The sequence below is a fragment of the Phoca vitulina genome, unplaced genomic scaffold (genome assembly GCF_004348235.1).
Source record: "Phoca vitulina isolate PV1807 unplaced genomic scaffold, GSC_HSeal_1.0 scaffold41, whole genome shotgun sequence".
Taxonomy (NCBI): domain Eukaryota; kingdom Metazoa; phylum Chordata; class Mammalia; order Carnivora; family Phocidae; genus Phoca; species Phoca vitulina.
Genome location: NW_022589744.1, coordinates 12196453 through 12217185, shown reverse-complemented (window position 1 = coordinate 12217185; position 20733 = coordinate 12196453). Strand labels below are relative to the sequence as shown.

The 20733-nt window shown below is 47.4% G+C and overlaps 1 protein-coding gene across 2 annotated transcripts in view; it reads left to right on the top strand.

Annotated features, from left to right (window-relative positions):
* The window catches only part of UBE2O (ubiquitin conjugating enzyme E2 O), a 57246-nt gene that overhangs the window by 1059 nt on the left and 35454 nt on the right, over positions 1–20733 (top strand). The gene's annotated exons all lie outside the window — the stretch shown is intronic.

Sequence of the window (20733 nt, the reverse complement as noted above, 5' to 3'; positions counted from 1 at the left end):
TTTTTTTTTTTTTTTTTTTTTTTTTTTTTTACCTTGTTGCCTTGTTTTAATTGCTGCGGGGAACTTTGTGAGTAAAATCATTAACGATCAGAGCCGTGGTATTAATAGTACGGGGTGGGGGGGATGTGACAGCTGCGACTGGGATTGATGACTCCCAAGTGCAGTTGGACTTCTTGAAGAAAAAAAAAAATACTGTGGAACCATGGATGGACAAGAGCCACCCATTTGGAAACCCAAGGTTTTTTCCTGACCTGAGGCTGTCAGGCAAACATCAGACTCCCTTACGCTGTTGGGGTGAGGCTGGTGAATATTGCAGTTTTACAGACAAAGGGGTTTATCATCTTAAACCTGAAACCTTGAACCAAGGTTGGTTTGGTGGCTTCTTCTGTCTTGTTCTCCTGAGTGTGAATTCCTATCAGTGATTCACACACGCACGCACACACCCCTGTATCTTTCACACCTTCCTCGTCTCCTCCTCCTTCTCCCCTTGAAGAAAACATTTCTAAGCAGGAATCGGGCCTGGGCTGTTGACAGGTCTGATTTCAGGGGAGGGCACTTGAGAAGTTAATCTGGGTGTCTCACACACTGGGAGAAAAGGCCACAGAGGAATAGGGCTTGCCACGCTACAAAGGGGGTTTGTGATAACAGCTCTTGGCAGGGGAAGAGGCCCCACTCCCAGGAAGAGCCTGTGATCCACTTCCTAGTGGCACGAGTGACTTGATAGCAGCAGGGTCTTTCTCCTTCCAGTGTGCACACATCCACAGACACAGAAATCCGCATACAGGACCCCTGGCTTCCCCTCAGAGAAATGCAGATCAGGCATTAGCCGCTCTGACTCGGGAAGAAATTTTAAGTTCGTGTGAAAAGTATGTGGAAAATTGTACCTTTTATAGTGGAATGCTTGTTAAAAATTACCACTGGTGTTGTTACGTCGGAAAGAGAAGATTTTTGCTCTTTATACAGTGTTTCTACATTGTCTTAACTAACGAATGGCTGCTGATGTCTTCCTGTGGGTTTTTGAAAAATGTTTTTCCCTAAACCATCTTCTCTAGAGGTTGGTGACTCTTGAAATGCAACTCATTTCACTGTGTCATGGCCTCCTGCCCTGGGACTGGGCGGGCAGGCCACGCTCCACTACCGGGAGCTGCCATGTTTATCAGTTGTTGTTTCTGTTCATCTTGACTTTGGTGGTTAACTTTATTTACAGTTATGTTCTGTCTGCCTCCTCCCGCCGTGTGTAATTATACCAAGTTTGACTTAAAATACCTATCTAGGAATTAAATAGAAAACAAGTTTAAGGCACCAGCTTGGATACATTTTGAAGCTGCCCTCTTGTGATTTGCGTTGAAGTTGTTGAAATCCATTGTGGCTCCAGTGGTGGTGTTTTCTTTGCCACGAGTGTCTGAGCTTCTGAGCTTAGCAAAAGCTAAAGGGCATAGGAACTGTAGGAAGCGGTGGCGTGTAGTGTCCATTTGTGGATGGCAAGACCTGGTTCTTGTAGGAATGAAGAGTAGGTTTGTTTGGGGGCTTGGGGGGTTGTATACCTGATAGGTAGCTGTAGGTCACCATGAACCCTAGGCACAGATGACCCCAACTAGGGTGCTGGGTGGGACCTTGCAGTCTAGGAAGTGGTAGGAAGATTTTTTTTCTTCTCATCTCTCACCCCTTATAAATCCGTGGAGGTGACAGTGTGCTGTAAAGGAGAGACCGTTAGACCAAGGCTGAGCATTTAGGTTCTGATTCCTACTCCATCACTAATTTGGTTATGAGATTTGAGAACCCAGTTACTGATAGAATAGGGTGGTGACAGTATTGAGAAACATACTTCTTTTTAGGGCTGCCACCTATTGGAATTTTTTTTAATGGTACCCTTTTAATGTGGAGTGTTTAGTAGGCTGTGGAGTATTTTTGTAGTTTTCAGGTTAATTTGTTGGGCAATGAGTAAAGGCTTAATACTAGTCTCTTAAGTTTTAATGAACAAATTCATAAAGAGATGAAGAGGCTGGCCAACAAGGTCTACCCCCTCCTGGCCACTTCAGTGAAAATTATCAACAGAAACAAAATAAGTAGGGGCGCCTGGGTGGCTCAGTAGGTTAAGCGTCTGCCTTCAGCTCAGGTAATGATCCCAGGGTCGGGATCGAGCCTCGAATCTGGCTCTCTGCTTAGTGGGGAAACTGCTTCTCCCTCTGCCGCTCCCTCCTGCTTGTGCTCGCTCCATGTCTCTCTCTGTCAAATAAATAAATAAAATCTTAAAAAAAAAAAAAAAAAAGAAATAGCTCTTCCTTGAAACTGCAGAATTTATGGTCCAGTTCCTGAAGCTTCCAGCAGCCAAAGTCAAGCTTCTTTAGGACTTAAAACAAGCACGTACCTTGTGCTCCTTCCTTTCCTCAATCTCCTGTCCCCTTCATCTGACTTACCCACTTGTAACTTTTCCCATTTGCCCAGAGATCTTCTATGTGACTTACCCTTTCCCTCTCAGTGGCCATCCTTGAGTAACATTTTGGAATATAGCCAAATGCCGCCAGTCTCTTTGCCTTCTTGAGCGCTGGCTAGACATGGTGGGTCCTTCCGGTCTCCACCTGTCATGGTTGGACAGAATGGCCCCTGTTAGGAAGAGAACAGACTGCTGTTTGTCAGTCCAAGTTTGGGGGCTTCCTGTTTATGCTTTAGTTTCCCCATCTCTTGTGTGCTGTCTTTTGCTTAAAGTTGCCACAACATCCAGAGTCTCTCCTGATTTGAGATTTAATGTCTTTAAGTTAAAGCTGTGTCTGTGATCACTCTGCTTTTCTAAGGTTCTGTGTGTGTGTGTAGCATCCTTCATGACAGGTCCCTTAGGAATTGGCTTTTCAGTTTATTTTTGGCTTCTACTCAGGCCAACATTTCCCTGGGGAAAACTATTTAGATGTAGCATCATAGCATGTGAAGGTTGCTTGCTTCACTTGTCCAGGTGCTGGACTCATTAAAAGCAATTGTTCTTAGTGATGTAATAGGAAGAAATTATGTAAGGTTAACCAAGATGCAGGACTGAGTGCATCTAATTGCATTTTATTCAGATAGGATCACAGCACTTGCAGACTGGCACAGCTGTTCTGTGATTTTATTCTTTGTCCTTTGGTTCCCCCTTTCTAACTCCTGGGACTCAGTGCCTTGATTATGTCTCTGTCTGACTTGCCGCTTCACTCAAGGGCACTTTCACCAGATGAGGGATGTGTGTTTGTGTCCTGTGATTGGAAGTCAAAACCCCTGGGTGCTCTTCCCAGCCGTCACCTACTCTGAATGACCTTGGCCTAGTCACTGCCTCATTTTTCTCACTGCAATAAAAGACAAGATCTGTCTTTCTAGCCCCTGAAACGAGCCTGAACCAGAAGCGTAGCTGGGTGGTATGGCCACTTGGCTATTAGCCGCCACCATCCTGAGGTCCATCAGACAGAGCCAGCCCCACCCCTTCAGGAGATCACTTCTGTACATCACAGAGAACCACACCAGCCCCACCCCTTCAGGAGATCACTTCTGTGCATCACGGAAAGCCACACCAGCCCCACCCCTTCAGGAGATCACTCCTGTGCATCACGGAGAGCCACGCCAGCCCCACCCCTTCAGGAGATCACTCCTGTGCATCACGGAGAGTCACACCAGCCCCACCCCTTCAGGAGATCACTTCTGTGCATCACGGAGAGCCACACCAGCCCCACCCCTTCAGGAGATCACTTCTCTGCGTCACAGAGAGCCACGCCAGCCCCACCCCTTCAGGAGATCACTTCTGTGCATCACAGAGAGCCACGCCAGCCTCACCCCTTCAGGAGATCACTTCTGTGCATCACAGGGGGCCATGCCAGCCCCACCCCTTCAGGAGATCACTTCTGTGCATCACGGAGAGCCACCCCTCCAGAGGCAAAAGATGCCCCAGCGGGGTTTGTTTCAGTGGTGGTGGAATTCCTACTAATCAATCACATTGTTGCTCATGACCTGGTGGATATATTAAGCTACTTCTATAAATACTCATGAACTTCCCTCCTCTGAAACTTTATGCACGTTTAAAGTAATACCTGCCAAAGTCCACTAACCTCCCGGCGGGGGGTGGCGGCGGGATGTCAAATGACTATATATGTATACGTGTGTATATTTTCCAGAATTTGGAAGACATCTTTTGGAAGTTTCCAAAAGAATGAATTACAAGGATGGTAGAGTGTTGCTTTTGTATTTTAAAATAATAATAAGGACAGACATTATGTAGTGTTACTGTGAGCCAGGCACTGAGTGCTTTACTGTATTACTCAGTGCTCCCAACAACCCTGTGAATTAGGTACTATTATTACCCGTGTATTTCAGAGGAGACTGAGGGGGCAAGGTTAAATAACTTGTCTGATGTCACACTGCTCATAAGTGGAGGAACCTGACTACAAATTGAAGTAAGTGTAGTTTGCTCTCACCTGAGAATGTTTAAGTTCAGGATTCATAGATCATTACTATATCAAGCACCCTGATTAAACATGAGTCACAGACCCTGTGGTTGGCATTAATCATCCAGTCTGTAAACACTTGAAAATCTTAGTGGAGAGGATGTAACCACAGGTAAGGAGAGAGAAAGGAACAGGGTGTTGGGATGGGTGGAAAGACAGAGGGAGATCACGCTGGGGAGCAGAATGGGAGAGACACTAGATTGGCACTTGCGGTGTGCTTCTGTTCTGCATCTTTCCTTCCCTGACCCCGTAGTCATTCTCAAAATAATTGTCAGAAAGCACATTTTATTTCTAGAGATCCTGTGAGTACCCCTAGATGTTGAATGAAAGCAGTCTCTATAAGTGTGATTCATTCCAACACTGGTTTATTCCCCCGACCAAAAGTCTAAGGAACTAGCATTTCTGTGTTGTCTTAGAAATGGTATTAGGAAATCCAGCTGCACGTCCTGCCCCCAGAGACCTGTCCCCTCTCGCTGCTGTTGTCACCCTCCCGCTGGGAATGCTGAGTCATGAGACAGGTTCAGAAGGACTCCTTGGAGAGAGGCTGAGTGCCACTCAGTTCCTTCCTGTTTAGTTGCCCCGGATTTGACTGTGCTCTCCACCTTGTTTTTGTTTTAGGACATTAAAGGTCCTTTTGCACCCCCTCCATCCCCACTTCATTGTTATTCCTGCTTTTCTTTTCTTTCTTTCTTTTTTTTTTTTTTTTAATTTTCCCATTCCATCTAGAAAAATTTTGCTTTTTAACTGTTTTACCCAAGGGCCTCATGGAGTCCAGTGGACCCTCTGTGGGGCCAGTACTTTCAAAACGGGTGTGGTTGTAGTGGTGTGACCTGAATCCCCATCACAACAGTGCTGGGCCCAGGATCGGTTTCAGCTGCCCCTGGTGGTCCCCTCAGAGTTGGATTTGGGGTGATCTCTTTTAAGAGGCATCCTGTAGTTCTAACCGGGAGGACGTGATCTGTGCTCCTGTTCGACTGACGGAAGTTGTCAGAGTTTCCCTGCCCAGAGCTTAGCCTGCTTCTGCATGGGGGTGGGAGGGTGCTTATTTAAATGGATAATCAAAAGAGGGAAATGTGCCTTTTCATTTACAAGATGCTCTCACTTATATTTACTAGGATTTTGGTGTTTTTAACTATAGCTCCTTCTGAGGCTCCACCTGCCCAGTGGCCGGGCACCAGGCCTGAGAAGGTCGTGCTTTCAAGGCTGTTGCCTATCCAACACTTGGAGCTCTAGTGAGTGGGGCACACGTTCAGAATTGCTTCTGTTTCTGACATTTCTGCTGGACTCAGGGGGCTGTATTAGGAACCACCTGACATATGTGTGGTTATAGGCAGGGAGGAGCAAAACGCTTACTGGAAATTTTTGTAGTTCAGAAGAAAATTGAATCATGTTAATGGATAGGCCTCTGAATTTATCTACTCCAAGGTTATTTGCTCTTGTTTTGCTCTTCAGCTGCACTCTGAGGTTGAGGATTACCTGTCCTTCAACCCAGGGCTGACCGTGTTGAATGGATCCTTTGGTCAGTTTTGCCCACAGATGATAAACTGTGTTCTTCTGAAGCAGGATTGTGAAAAGCAAGTTTTCGATTTAAACATCAATGCAGGGGTACCTGGGTGGCTCAGTCGGTTAGGCATTTGCCTTAGGCTCAGGGTCCTGGGATCCAGCCCTGCGTCCTTTGGGGCTCCCTGCTTGGTGGGGAGTCAGCTTCTCCCTCTACCCCTCCCCCCTCATGTGCTCGCACTCTCTCTCAAATAAATAAAATCTTTAAAAAAAAAAAAACAGGGGCGCCTGGGTGGCTCAGTCGTTAAGCGTCTGCCTTCGGCTCAGGTCATGATCCCGGGGTCCTGGGATCGAGCCCCGCATCGGGCTCCCTGCTCCGTGGGAAGCCTGCTTCTCCCTCTCCCACTCCCCCTGCTTGTGTTCCCTCTCTCACTGTGTCTCTCTCTGTCAAATAAATAAATAAAACCTTTTAAATAAATAAATAAATAAATAAAACAAACGTAAAGGCAAATGATACACTGTTCAGAAGTATTCAGCTAGGTGATACGTACTGGAGTGAATGGTCTTTTGGGGTTAAATCTGGTTGACTGTTTGGTCGAGGGGTTTGTATATTTTGAGACTGAAACATTTTTTGTAGTTAGGTCAAAGGAATAAGATCCTAGATCACTTATGGTTTAAATCAATAGCATAGCTATATCTGGTGAAGATTCATTCTAGCTACGGCAATATAAAAATTTTTAAGTTTAAGATACTAAGTAGTGCTGGGGCGCCTAGGTGGCTCAGTCGTTAAGCGTTTGTCTTCAGCTCAGATCTTGATCCCAGGGTCCTGGGATCGAGCCCAGCATCAGGCTCTCTGCTCAGCGGGGAGCCTCCTTCTCCCTCTCCTACTCCGCCGCTTGTGTTCCCTCTCTCGTGTGTTTTTTTCTGTCAAATAAATAAATAAAATCTTCACAAAAAAAAAAAAAAAAAAACTAAGTAGTGCTAAAAAAAAAAAAAATAGAAAAAGAAAGAAAGAAAAAGTCGTCAATCCTATCCAATAATAAAATGAAAAACCCCAGCTAGCAGGAGAGATTTCCTGCAGTCTTAAAAAGAGTGTTCTTCACTTGCATCCTGCAAGTGAGAGCTGGTCTTTCACACTCAGCGGCTCTGATGAGGTTTTTCCACCTTGTTTTAATTTTGATCTTTTTTGTGGGAGCTGCTGCTGTGGTGACGGTTGGTGACACTGCTGTGACCGGCGTGTTCACAGGACGACTTGCTGGCCCTCCTAGGTGCAGGTGGGAAGGAGCAGACACGCTTCCAGGAGCATCAGGAGCAGACATACTCCGTGCTGAAAGCATCCCCTTATTTGTCTGCTCTGTTTAATTACTTAAGGGAGTTTGAGGGCCCTGAAGGTTGATGATATCATCTTCAAATAGAAGAAAGAGCGTTTCTCCCTACGCTCAGCATGCTTTGGGGCACCCCAGCACTCTGCCGCTCGCGAGGGCTGTCTGCTCCATTTCCTCACGACCCATGAGCCCCTTAGCCTCTCCCTGGCCTCTCACCACTGGATGCCAACGGCTCTCCTGAAGGTCACAGAGGACTAGTGGATTCCCAATTACTGCATTTACCAACGATTCCCTAGTTCTTGTCCTTTGGGTCCGTCAGCCTTGTTGGTTGTGGTCAGTCCTGCCCTCGCACTGGAAACTTTCTTCTGTTGGCTTCCGTATACCAGACTGTACTGAATTTTTCTCTTTAGCCTTTTTCCTCTTCTCTCTGTGAGACTTCTTCCCACATCATGTTCTTACTCCCCTCGCCGCCTTCCTGTCTTTTCTTTGGGGCTCTTGTTCCCCACAGGGCTGCAGCCGTCCCTGCGTTCACGTGGCTTCCACACCCGCGCCACGTTCCGCACCCCTTACCTAACAGCTCCTGTCATCTAGAACTGCAGACATTGTGGCTGTAAAGTCTCATGAGTGTAACTGCCCTTCCCACCCCCAGGTCTGTGGCATTTAAAAAAATTCCTTTTTCCAACTTTTGATGATGAAAAATCTTAAAACATACAGAGAAGTTGAAAGACTAGGCCAGTGAATACTGATTACCAACCATCATGAGTCAGCAGTTAACATTCTGTCATCTGTGCTTTACCTGTATGTGTGAATGTGCGTAAATCCATTTTCGCCGGAGCCGTTTGGTAAGTTAGAAGCAGACCTGATGGCAGACACCTCTAAATACTTCAGCTTATGTCTTCTAAAATTCCAGAATATTTGGGATCATTTTAAATGTACCTTCTTGGGCCCCCATTCTAAAGTAAATGTGCGGTTCAGTGGTAGTAATACATTCATAATGTGCAGGCATCACCATCCTGTTTCCAGACCTCTAGTCGTCTTGTAAAACTGAACCTTGATGCCCGCTAAACAATGCCCTGTTTCCCCCCACGGCAGCCCCTGGCCACCACCATTCTACTTTCTGACGTGAAATATTATTTCATTTAGTATAATAGCCTTAAGGTTCATCCATGCTGTAGGATAGGTCAGAATTCCCTTCGTTTTAAAGAGTGATAGAAAGTCCATTGTATCTGCAGCTTTAGGCTTATCCATCCCGCCATCAGCGGACACTCAGGTGCTCTCCGGGCTTAGCTGTCGTGAATAGCGCAGCTTATGAACATGGGTGTGCAAGTGTCTCTTCGAGATCCAACTTTCAGTTCTCTTGGGTATATCCCCAGAAGTGGAATTGCTGGATCATATGGTAATTTTATTTTTACTTTTATTTGAAGAACTGCCATACTGTTTTCCACAGCAGCTGCACCATGTGCCATTCCCACCGGCAGTGTGCAAGGATCCCGGTTTCTCCACATTCTAGCCGACATTTGTTATTTTCTGATTTTTTTATAGTAGTCATCCTAATGGGTGCGAGGTCATATCTCACCGTGGTTTTGATTTGTGTTTACTTAATGACTAGTAAGGTTGGGCATCTTTTCATGTGTTTCTTGGTCATTTAAGTACCTTCCTTGGAGAAATGTTTAAGTCCTTTTCCCATTTTTAAATGGGGTTGTTCGGGGCTTTTTTGTTGTTGAGTTGCAGGAGCTCTCTCTATATTCTGGATATTTAATCCCTTATCAGATACATGATTTGCAGATATTTTCTCCCATTCTGTGGTTGCCTTTTTACTAGGTTGATAGTGTCTTTTAGTGCATTATAATGTTGTTTTAATTTTCATGAGTCCAGTTTGTCTGTTTCTTTGTTGCCTGTGCCTTTGGCGTCAGGCTTCCATTCTAATTTGTCATCAAATCTTTGTTCGAAATGCCTCTTGCATCCTCTGCATTTCCGAGCTGCAACACGGGCTCGCTCTCTGATGGTCTCGTGCCTGGACTGATCTCGTCTGGTCTCCCTGTCGCTAGGCCCTCCTTCAGCCCAGCCCGCAGCACCACCGGCTGACCTTCCAGAAGACTGCTTGGATGTGTCAGGACCCAGCCTCCTGACGTGCCTTAGCTTGTCACTCAGGGCTCCTCGCCCATGGCTCACACTTAATCTCCTGCCCCTTCAGTAGACTGCGTCTCATCTGCTTCCCCCGTTCACATGTGCTCTTCTCTGCCTCTGATGCTCCACGGCGCTTAAACGACACACTTGAGCTCCCTCTCCCTGGCTTGGAAGCTTCTTGAGAAACCAAGACAGTGACTCCTTATATGCAGTGAAAGCTTGTATTCTGAATGGCTCACATGCATTTTCATGGGAAGCGTTTGAGTTAATGACCATATCCTTCCCATTCACCTACAAGGAGTATTCGTAGCCTTTTCCCAGACACTTTGTGGTCTGTGTTGGAACTGTGTGGGCACCTGGCAGCTGACACTCCCCTTAGGGTAGTAGGTAAGTTGACCATGTAATTTATTGTCCAGCCTGGGCTCTTTTGAGAGAGAATAATTGCTACAGGACTGAGACACGTAGGTGTCCCGACACTAGGAAGAGCAGATTAATCAAAGTACGCCATGTTGTAGTGGACTGTTTCAGCACCTTCCATCACGAAGCTCCCCAGGCAGAGTAGGAGCCTAGCAGGCGAGGATAAAGCTGGCGAGAGCTGGTGTCAGCTGTGGCTGAAATGCAGTTGTGTCTGGGCTTAAAACCCAGCAGAAATTGAAACACTCTGCTGGCCACAGGCTCCCTAGGAGCCTGGACTGGGATGAGAACTGAGGCCGTGTCTCGTGAAGCCAGTGAAAAGTCTCCCTGGTTGGTGCCATTCTGGGTTTCCTCCAAGTCCTCAGTGCAAGCTCTGAATAATCTGGAAAAAGCACCCGCTTAACATTTAGAAGCCGTCCGAGTTCTAGCGTCTGTAGTAACTTCAAGACCTTGGTGGAAGCACCCATCCTCTCTGAGCTTCAGTTTCTCAGCTTATAAAATGGTATAACGCCCATCTCTCGAGGTTGTCACAAGGAGCAGCTCTAACAACCCCGCTGAAAACACTTGCCAGACCTACATTCACACGTGTGAGTTCGTGAATGGAGATGGTTGAGTCTTCAGTGTGAGGCTCCTCTGCCGGAGATGGAATGCCGCCCCAGCTGCACAGTAACCGGGCACGCAGTTTAGGCTTTGTGCTCTGCCTGCCTCCGCGCTCTGGGGGGCGTCCTGCCGACGGGCATAAGCATGCCCGGCCTGTTACTCCGAAGGAATCGGGCACCGTCGACTTGACACTGCTCACCAGGGGTGGCAGGAGGGTGGGGAGAGCACGGATACATGGAGTCTAGACCAGCACTTTGAAAGGCTAATGTGTGTGGCATCACCTGGGGTTCTTGCTAATGCAGGCTTCTGAAACCGGCTGGGGCGGGCCTGAGAACGTGCATGTCTCACATGCTCCCTGGGAGGCTGATTCTGCCGGCTGGGACTGACCTATAGGTCCTTAAAAACCCGTTGATGTCAGTAGGTTCTGTTTGTGTGTGTGTCCCGTTCCCCCCAAATGTTATTGGGTGTAACTGGTTTGAGGTTTTTGTCTCCCCTCTGCCTTAGTCTTCTGGTAGCAGTGTTAATGCCAGAAATTATCAAAGGGGGCACAACAGGAGGGAAGGGACATTAAGTGCCCCTAATAACCAGGTAGTGCTTTCAGATCATAGTGTTCCTGTTAAAAAGACCTGCTTCTCCCTCCCCACCCCATTGCCTACTGACCAATATTAATACACAGTTGCTGCTGAGAGTTTCATTGGATTTCATTTCTTCTTAGGACGAAAAATGAGAGTTGTTATGAATATAGTTCAACCGGTCCAAGAGGAAAATGATTGAAATTTGCTATTTTTTATCCATCCAGTATCAGTGGATTCGTGCTGTGTGCCAGGCGGTGGAACACATGCTTTACATTATCTTCTTCTTCCCTAGAGTGGCCAGTGTCCCCATTTTAGAGAGGGAGAGCCTACAACCTGGAGAATGCATGTAACTCTCCCAAAGCCACACGGCTGGCGAGGGGCAGAGCCTAATGTCTGTTCTGCTGCAGCGCAGGCTCTCTCCTCGGGCTGCACAGCCACCCCCTGCCCCCGGTGGGGTGCTGTGGGCCTCCAGAGAGCACCCCCACACAGGCCCTGCACTCTAGATCGGGGGCCAGCATTCTTTCTGTAGAGGGCTAGATAGTAAATATTTTAGGCTTAGCAGGCCGTACTGTCTCCTTCACAACCAGTCAACTCGGCCATTGTAGCATGAAAACATTCGGGGACAATAAGTGAATGAACGGGCATGGCTGTGTTCCAGTAAAATCTTATTTAAAACAGGCAGCAGGCTGGATTTGACCTGCAGGCCATAATTTGCCGATCTCTGCTCTGGAAGAGTCCTGCCCAATGGCAATAGGATGTGAGCCACATCTGTAATTTTAAACTTGATAGGAGCCACATTCGAAAAAGTAAATAGAAGCAGGTGAGGTTGCATCCAGTAAGTTGTATTCGACCCGTTACATCCAAGATACCATATCTACGTGTGATCAGTATAAAAGTTATTGTTATGTGTAAAGATTTTATTTATTTTATTTATTTTTTAAGTAGGGCTCCATGCCCAATATGGGACTTGAACTTACAACCCCGAGATCAAGAGTCTCATGTTCTACGGACTGAGCCAGCCAGGAGCCCCTAAAAATTATTAATGAAATATTTTACAGTCTTCTTTCTGCAGTGGCTCATGTATTAGCTAGCGCTGCTTCAGAAACTTAGTCTGGTGGGAGAAAAAACCCTCCCTCCAATCCCTTCCTCACCTTTATTTTCTTCAGAGTATCAGGCATTATTTGAGATCTGATTGCTTCCTTGTTTACTGTCTTCCTGACCAGAAGGTAAGAGGGCAGAACAAGCTGTTCACTGCTGTCCATGCCTGAACAGAGCCTGGCCCAGAGCTGGTGCCCGGGGATCCCTGTTCAGTTGAGCAAATGGGGTACTCATAAGGTAGAAAGTGCTGAGTCCCATCTGGAGGGAACGGACAGCATTTCTGAGGGGGGGGTGGGAGAGCATTAGGAAAAGCTTTCATGCAGGTAGCTTTTGAGCTAGGCCTTGAAAGGTGAGAAGAATTTGGATCAACAGTGGTGGGACGGAAGGGTATCTGAGAGGGAAGATCAACATGAGCAAAGCCAGATGCGGGAAGTTTGCATGACATTTGGGAGAAATGGTTCACTTAGGCCTTAGAACTCCTTTACACTTACAAATTATTGACTATCCCGATGAGCTTTTATTTATATGTATCAATATTTACAGGTAAGAAATTGAAACAGAACTTAAAACCCAAGAATAAGCAAGCACTCACTCTAGCCCTCAGAGCATTACACCAGGTAGCCTCTGGAAGTTCCAGTGGAGACTCCGGAGACGATGAGAGCGGGAAAGGCAAATACCGTCCAGTAGGACTGTGGAAAACCTTGACTTTGGACCTCCTGAAAGCTCTCAGCCTCCTGGACCACACGTCGAGGGCTGCTGAGCTGGCGGGAGGGTGCGAGGAGAAGGCGGGCGACGGCGGGGCCAGCTAGCCAGCCCGGATCTGATGGCGGTGGCAGCGACTGCGGTGCTCGTGCCCTGCTGTGCTCTCGGCGTGTCGTAAGCACGTCACGTGGGTGGGCTCTCGAGGCCTCTCTGGGAGAACCCTGTGCACTAGGTGTTACTATTTCATGTGTCTTACAGATGAGGCTGCCCAAGGTCACGTCCTAAGTGAAGAGTTTGGGTGAAACCCAGGTAGCCGACCCCACAGCCATGTGGTCTGCGGCCCCTCAGACTTCGCATCACTCTGGTTCTGTGGAGGAAAGGAGTTTGGGTTCGTGCTGTTGTTTTTCCACATCATGAGGAGCCATCTCAAAGTTTGCAGTGAATAATCTGGCAGCAGTCCATACGATGGAGGAGGTGGGGTAGCTGGAAGCCTGGGGCCAGTTAGGAGGCTTTTTCAGTGCAGGCGAGTTAATGTGCATCTACTTTGTGTGACCACACACACACACACACACACACGGCGCAAGAGTGTTGAAAGTGCTGTGTTTTCATACAAAATGTCCCCTATGTAGGGTGCCTGGGTGGCTCAGTTAGGCGACTACCTTTGGCTCAGGTCATGGTCCCAGGGTCCTGGGATCGAGCCCCACGTCGGGCTCCCTGCTCAGCGGCGAGTCTGCTTCTCCTTCTCCCTCTGTGATCTCTCTCGCTCTCACTCTCTTTCAAATAAGTAAATAAATAATCTTTTTAAGGAAAAAAAATGGCTCTTATGTGTGAACCAACAATTCCGTCCAGTATTCAGTGGACAAAGCGGTGACCTGTTCCCGTGCCAGAGGGAGAACTGGTGTGTTGGACTTAGTGATAGCTTTAAGGGGCTTTTTTTTTTTTAATTTTTTTATTGTTATGTTAATCCCCATACATTACATCATTAGTTTTAGATATAGTGTTCCATGATTCATTGTTTGTGCATAACACCCAGTGCTCCATGCAGAACGTGCCCTCCTCAATACCCATCACCAGGCTAACCCATCCTCCCAACCCCCTCCCCTCTAGAACCCTCAGTTTGTTTTTCAGAGTCCATCGTCTCTCATGGTTCTTCTCCCCCTCCGATTTCCCCCCCTTCATTCTTCCCCTCCTGCTACATTCTTCTTCTTCTTTTTTTCTTTCTTAACATATATTGCATTATTTGTTTCAGAGGTACAGATCTGAGAGTCAACAGTCTTGCACAATTCACAGCGCTTACCAGAACACATACCCTCCCCAGTGTCCATCACCCAGTCACCCCATCCCTCCCACCCCACCCCCCACTCCAACAACCCTCAGTTTGTTTCCTGAGATTAAGAATTCCTCATATCAGTGAGGTCATATGATACATGTCTTTCTCTGTTTGACTTATTTCGCTCAGCATAATACCCTCCAGTTCCATCCACGTCGTTGCAAATGGCAAGATCTTATTCCTTTTGATGGCTGCATAATATTCCATTGTATATATATACCACATCTTCTTTATCCATTCATCTGTTGATGGACATCTTGGCTCTTTCCACAGTTTGGCTATTGTGGACATTGCTGCTATAAACATCGGGGTGCACGTAGCCTTTCGGGTCCCTACTTTTGTATCTTTGGGGTAAATCCCCAGTAGTGCAATTGCTGGATCATATGGTAGCTCTATTTTCAACTTTTTGAGGAACCTCCATACTGTTTTCCAGAGTGGCTGCACCAGCTTGCATTCCCACCAACAGTGTAGGAGGGTTCCTTTAAGGGGCTTTTTAAGGATAATTCTGATGATGCTCGGTTTGACCCTGGGACCAAACTCCCAAGTACAGTTAGGACTATTGAATCAGAGCAGTAATGGCACTTTGAGTTAGAGCAGGGATGGAGGGGTGGTTGTGGAAGGTTTCTCAGACGGGGTGGCAGGCCCAAGCCGTGAGGGGCATTTGGTGAGTGGCTGGGAAAGCAGGTGTAACACCTACGGGGATGGACCAGTGGGTGTGAGCACGCCCAGGGCTCTCAATGATCAGGAGGGAGTTAGGGAGCCATTGTGTTTGGTTTTTATTGTGGTAAAATATACATAATAAAATTTACCCTTTTGAAGTATGCAGTTCAGTGGCACGAAGCACCTTCACACTTGTGCAACCATCCCCACCATCCATCTCCAGAACTTTTTCATCTTTCCAAACTGAAGCTCTGTTCCCCTTAAACAATAACCTTTTAGGAAAGTAACCGAGGTTCACTGTAGACATGTGGTCTCCTGACGTCCAGGGAGTGGGGGTGGGAAGCTGGGCAGAGACTCAGGCTTCTGGAGTGCACGCCCAGGTAGTAGTCTGCCCGTAGCTGCGTGGACAGAGAAGTGTGAGGGAGGTTCAGTTTTGGAAGCACAGTGTCTTAGATACTTGGAATCTTCCATGGGAAGAGAGATGCCTACCTCGGAAATGTGTGTTCAGTCTGTCCCCCATCTTTTATTCTTATTGTTGTCCTATTTCATGCCCTCATAATTACATTTTTAAAATAAACACTTTTTAAGGGCACCTGGGTGGCTCAGTCCGTTAAGCGTCTGCCTTCGGCTCAGGTCATGATCCCAGGGTCCTGGGATCGGGCCCCGCATTGGGCTCCCTGCTCCACGGGAAGCCTGCTTCTCCCTCTGTCTCTGCCTGCTGCTCTGCCTATTGGGCTCTCTCTGTCAAATAAATAAATAAAATCTTTTAAAAATAAATAAATAAAAATAAACACTTTTTAGATTTACAGAAAAGTTGCAGAAATCCTAGTATACCCTTCACCAACTTCCTCTAATGTTTTTTTTAATAAAGATTTTATTTATTTATTTGAGAGAGAGCCAGAGCACGAGCAGAAGAGAGGGGGAGAGGGAGAAGCAGACTCCCCACTAAGCAGGGAGCCCAGCATGGGGCTCGATCCCAGGACCCTGAGATTATGACGTGAGCCGAAGGCAGAGGCTTAACTGAGCCCCCCAGGCGCCTCAGCTTCCTAATGTTAGCATCTTATGTAACACAGTATGTTTGTCAAAAGTAAGAAATTAACATTGGTTTTACTCTATAAACTATACTGCACACTTTTATTTGGATTAGTTTTCCACTAAAGTCCTTTTTCTGTTTCAGCATCCAGTTCACGATACTACATTGCATTTCGCATAATTGTCTTTTGAATGTTGGAAAAAACCCTTCTGATTGATCTCTCACTTTATCTAATCCTCAGTTCATCCTCTTCCCTAAGAGTTATCTTTCTGGAGAATTTTGTTAACAGCTTTTTTTTTTTTTTTTTAAGATTTTATTTATTTATTAGCACAAGTAGGGGGAGAATCAGGCAGAGGGAGAGGGAGAAGCAGGCTCCCTGCTGAGCAAGGAGCCCGATGGAGGGCTCGATCCCAGGACGCTGGGATCACGACCTGAGCCGAAGGCAGATGCTTAACGACTGAGCCACCCAGGTGCCCTTTTTAGCAGCTTTTAATGCCAGAGAGTAGAGGTCAAGCAAGATGCTCTCTAAAATGAGGCAGTTTGGAAGTGATCTGTAACCATGGATAGTACTCAGACCAGAGGGATGGCGGCTGGCAGCGAGAACAGCAGGTGGACAGGTGAATGTGGGAGTGTAGGGCCCTGCGGTCAGGGAAGTAGGGAAAGTCTACAGGCTCAGGGGCCTGTTCAGTCCCTGATGATCTAACACTGAAGAAAAATTGATGGATTATTCTCTTATTTATCTTAGATTTATAGGTTTTTTTTTTTTTCCCCTGATTGCAGGTTATCCAATCTGTTGCTGTGCAGGTGACCCTCCCCTGACACTTTGCAGGTGTTCCAGGAAGCTCTTCAGGAGCTTCTTGACATTTACCCTCACTTTGATGTTACCCTGATTCTCAAGGGCTCAAACCTAAAGAATCATTCCTGGATTGTATTTTAAAAAACAAGTAACACCAGGGGCGCCTGGGTGGCTCAGTCGGTTGAGCGTCCAACTTTTGGTTTCACCTCAGGTTGTGAGATCGAGCCCCAAGTCGGGCCCCACGCTCAGCAGGGAGTGAGCTTGAGATTCTCCCTCTCTCCCTCTCTTTTTTTTCCTCTCCCCCCTGCTCATGCATGTGCACACTCTCAAATAAGTGAATAAATTGTTAAAAAGAGAGAGAGCACACCAGTAACAAAGACTCATTTGCCCCTTTCCCCTGCTTCGGCATCAGGGTCTTCCTTCTGAGCCTTCTGCCGGCGCAGCAGTCGACTCGGGGTTCAGGCCGTGCTCAGGCCCTTGCAGCCCGGCCAGGGCGCAGCACTGCTGGCATCTCGCAGAGACTTGCTCAGCCCTTAGCGTCCTTTCTGCCGTTGATGAGCTCATCCCGTGCCCTGCTGACGTGTTCTTCGTGTTCTCCTATTTCTTGATTGTGCTTGTCGCCTGTACCCTGGGGGCCTCCATGATCAGATGGCTTCCCTTAATAGTTTTGATTTGGAGCCACTGCCTTTGCTCCTCTCAGGTGTAACATTTGTGAAACACGCACAGACTGAGTGTGTTAGAAAGGCCAGGTAGGACTGCCCTTTTTCTGGAACGTGGCTTTGGTCCTGTCTGCAGTGTTCTTGAGTTAGATGTTCACAGGTGGAGATGTTTCTGTGTCGTAGCATTGTCATCCCACTTCAAATTTTGGTAGCATGCTTTTTTTTTTTTTTAGATTTCTTTAATTATTTGAGAGAGAGAGCAGGGGGAGGGTGCAGAGGGCGAGGGAACAGACTCCCTGCAGAGCACGGAGCCAGGTGCAGGGCTCGATCCCAGGACCCTAAGACTATGACCTGAGCCGAAATCAAGAGTCCCGCATCTGAGCCGCCCTGGCTCCCCAAGGGAGAGAGAGTCTTAAGCGGACTGTGCTGAGCACGGAGCTGACGCAGGGCTCAATCTCAAAACGCTGAGATCACCACCTGACCCGAAACCAAGAGTCGGACACTTAACCGACTGCACCACTCAGGTGCCCCTTTGGTAGCATGCTTTTTAATGAATGCCCGTAATTCCAACAGATGAACCCAAGGTTCTTCAATCAGTCTCCTCTTTTGACTAACTAAAATGTTTCCAGATTTTCATAGCTTTAAATAATGGAACTACCATCTTATACTGGGTACTTTTTTATACCTTTGTCTACATTGTTTAAGTTTCTCAGGATAAATTCCTAAAACAGAATTATTGGTCAGGGGATAGGAATATACTCTTAAGACTTTGGATTCATTTTACCAAACTGTCATCCCCAAAAGTAGTACCTATTTACACTTCCATCTTAGAATGCCTGTTTTCCCAGCATGATGGTGAGATTTTTTGGTGACTGAGGCAGGAATCCCAGCTAGTAGGCAGCGTCTGGAAGACTAGAACTCAGGTCAGTTGACTAGGCGTTTTTCTGACTGTACTCTGCTCTTGCCAAGAAACAGGCCCTTCTTGTGACCAGAGGTGTCCCTGAGCTCCGCAGGACTGCAGGCCAGTCTTTTGTGCCTTAGCTCAGGCCTGCGTTCCCCGAACAGAGGGCTGGGCTGGGGCATGGTAAGTAAGTCGGGGGGAGGGCAGGGCTGGTTCAGACGCGAGCTGGCAGTTGTAGAGGTCAGACTCTAAGAGGGCCCTCTTCAGGACTCTCAGAATCCCCGTCTCTTTCACGTGGCTCCACTGAGGCATTTCTCAGACAACGCAGCTCATAGTGGGATGATGACTATGTCCTGTATAGCAATGCCCAAGGTATGTTGGGGTCTCCATCCTCTCCATCTCTCCTGTAGACCCTGACACCTCAAGCTCTCCTCTCCTGTGCTGGTGACATCAGAGGACACGGGCGTTTCTAGTTATCAGGTGCCCAGTGAAGGCAGGGTCTTCAGGAGCCCCGAGATGATTGACATTGGCTGTATACTCGGTTTGAGGGTGTGTCTGGGCCCTCAGTGGTGGTACTAGAAGGGAGGGTTTGATTTGACTCCTTTATTTTATAGTCTGGGAACTGAGGCCCCAGTAAACTGAACGGTTCAGGTTAAGGTTGATGGAAGCCACAAATGGACAAAGACACTCCGTCTTAAGGAAAGAAAAGTTCATAGGAGGACAACCATCTGACTTCTAGGAGTAGAAGTAGAGGGTGTTAGCAGTGCTGATTTTAGTTTTCTGGTGATTTAGTTACAGTTGAGATAGGTTCTGGTATTTGACTTAAAAAATAAAATCTGTAATACAGAGGATTTAGAGGATTTATACTGTGAGTCAGGAGACATGCTCAAGAACTTCCTGCTCAAGAGAGGAACCAGGCAGTCACTAATTTCAGCTTAACCTTGGGCTTGCCTTTAAAAAAAAAAAAAAAAAAAACACCACCAGCATTTTTGAGATATAATTTACATACCATAAAATTTCACCCTTCTAAGTTAAACAATGCAAATGGCTTTTAGTATATTCAGAGGTTTGTGCACCCACTGTGCAAAACTAGAACATTTTCAGCGTCTTCACCCATGAAGCCTCTACCCCTTGGCCGTTGCACTGAATTCCCCCCACTTCCCAGCCCCTGGTAACCACGTGGTATGTTGGTGTGTTTGGGTTTTTGTCTTTGTGGGTTTGCTGATTCTGTGTATGTTGTATGAAAACATGGAATGTGCGGCCCTTTGGGTCTGGCTCCTCTCATAGAGCATGTTTTCAGGTTTCCTTCGGGCTGTGGTGCGGATCTGTACTCCTTTTTGTGGCAACTGCTGTGTGGATCGGCCACTTACCCGTTCATCAGTTGATGGGCACTTGGGTTGTTTCCACTTTGGGGCTATTTTGAATAATGTTGCTGCGAGCATTTCTGTACAAGTTTGTGTGGGGGGTGTATTTTCGGTTCTCCTGGGTATTATGCCCGGGAGTGGAGTTGCTGGGTGGTGCGGTGACTCGCTGTTGAACCTTGTGTGCGACTGCAGCTTGTGCAGCTTCCGGTTGCTGCTCATCGTCAGCAACACTCGCTGCCCTCGGTCCCTCCGCATTACAGCCATCCTGGTGGGTGTGGAGTGGGATTTGCACTGTGGTGTGGTGGGCGTTTCCCTAACGACTGATGACCTTGAGAGTCTTTTCACGTGCTTAGTAGCCATTTGTAAATCTGCTCTGGAGAAATGTCTATTCCAGAAAAGCATCTGCCCACTTGTTAATTGTCTTCTTTGTTGGCTTGCCTAGTAGAGCGTGCCTTTGGGTCTGCCCTCTGTCCTTCAGGGTCGGGCAGGTGGGCCGCTTGCTGTGTTAGGTGCTCTCTGTGTCACTGGGGTCTCTGCCAGGCGTCTAGCCTTATGTTGGGATCTAACTGCCTTTCCTAGCTAAACATACTCTAGAGGATTTGCGATCCTTATAAACTGAAAGGGCTCTTAATTCTAAATCTTTCTAGAACTAAGTTAATTGTTTTACATGTGGGGCTCCACCATCCCCAGGAATAAGAAAGGGGCTGCTAAATAGGGCTTCCTCGGCAGCGGGGCAGGCCTTCAGACGTTTACCAGTCTCATGAATTGTGCACAGACTGCCAGTCACAACCCAAGTCTTTCAGAGGCAGAGCCTGGTCCAGCTAGTCTCCTTTTTGGCCCTCTCGTAGTACGTATTGTAATATTTCTTGTGCGGCAGGTGATGGAGTGCTCCTTGCTCGACACGGACGTGCCTTGGTAACCGAGTTGTTTCTGTGGCCGTGTGGCAGGTCCGAACACGGTGGGGCCGAGGCGCGCGAGCGGTGTCCTGCATGTGACACGCGGCGCCTGGTAACACAGGCAGCAGCCGGCCCAGCGCAGCTTGGCTCCTGCGCTTCACAGATCCCCCGTCCTCAAGCAGGGCGGCGGTCTGAGGGGCACATGTGCTGCTATTTATGTTTTGTGACTTTCTCAGTGATTGTTTTTAGTTTAGCATTTAAGAATCTAATTTAATTCTGTAAGTGTGTGAGCT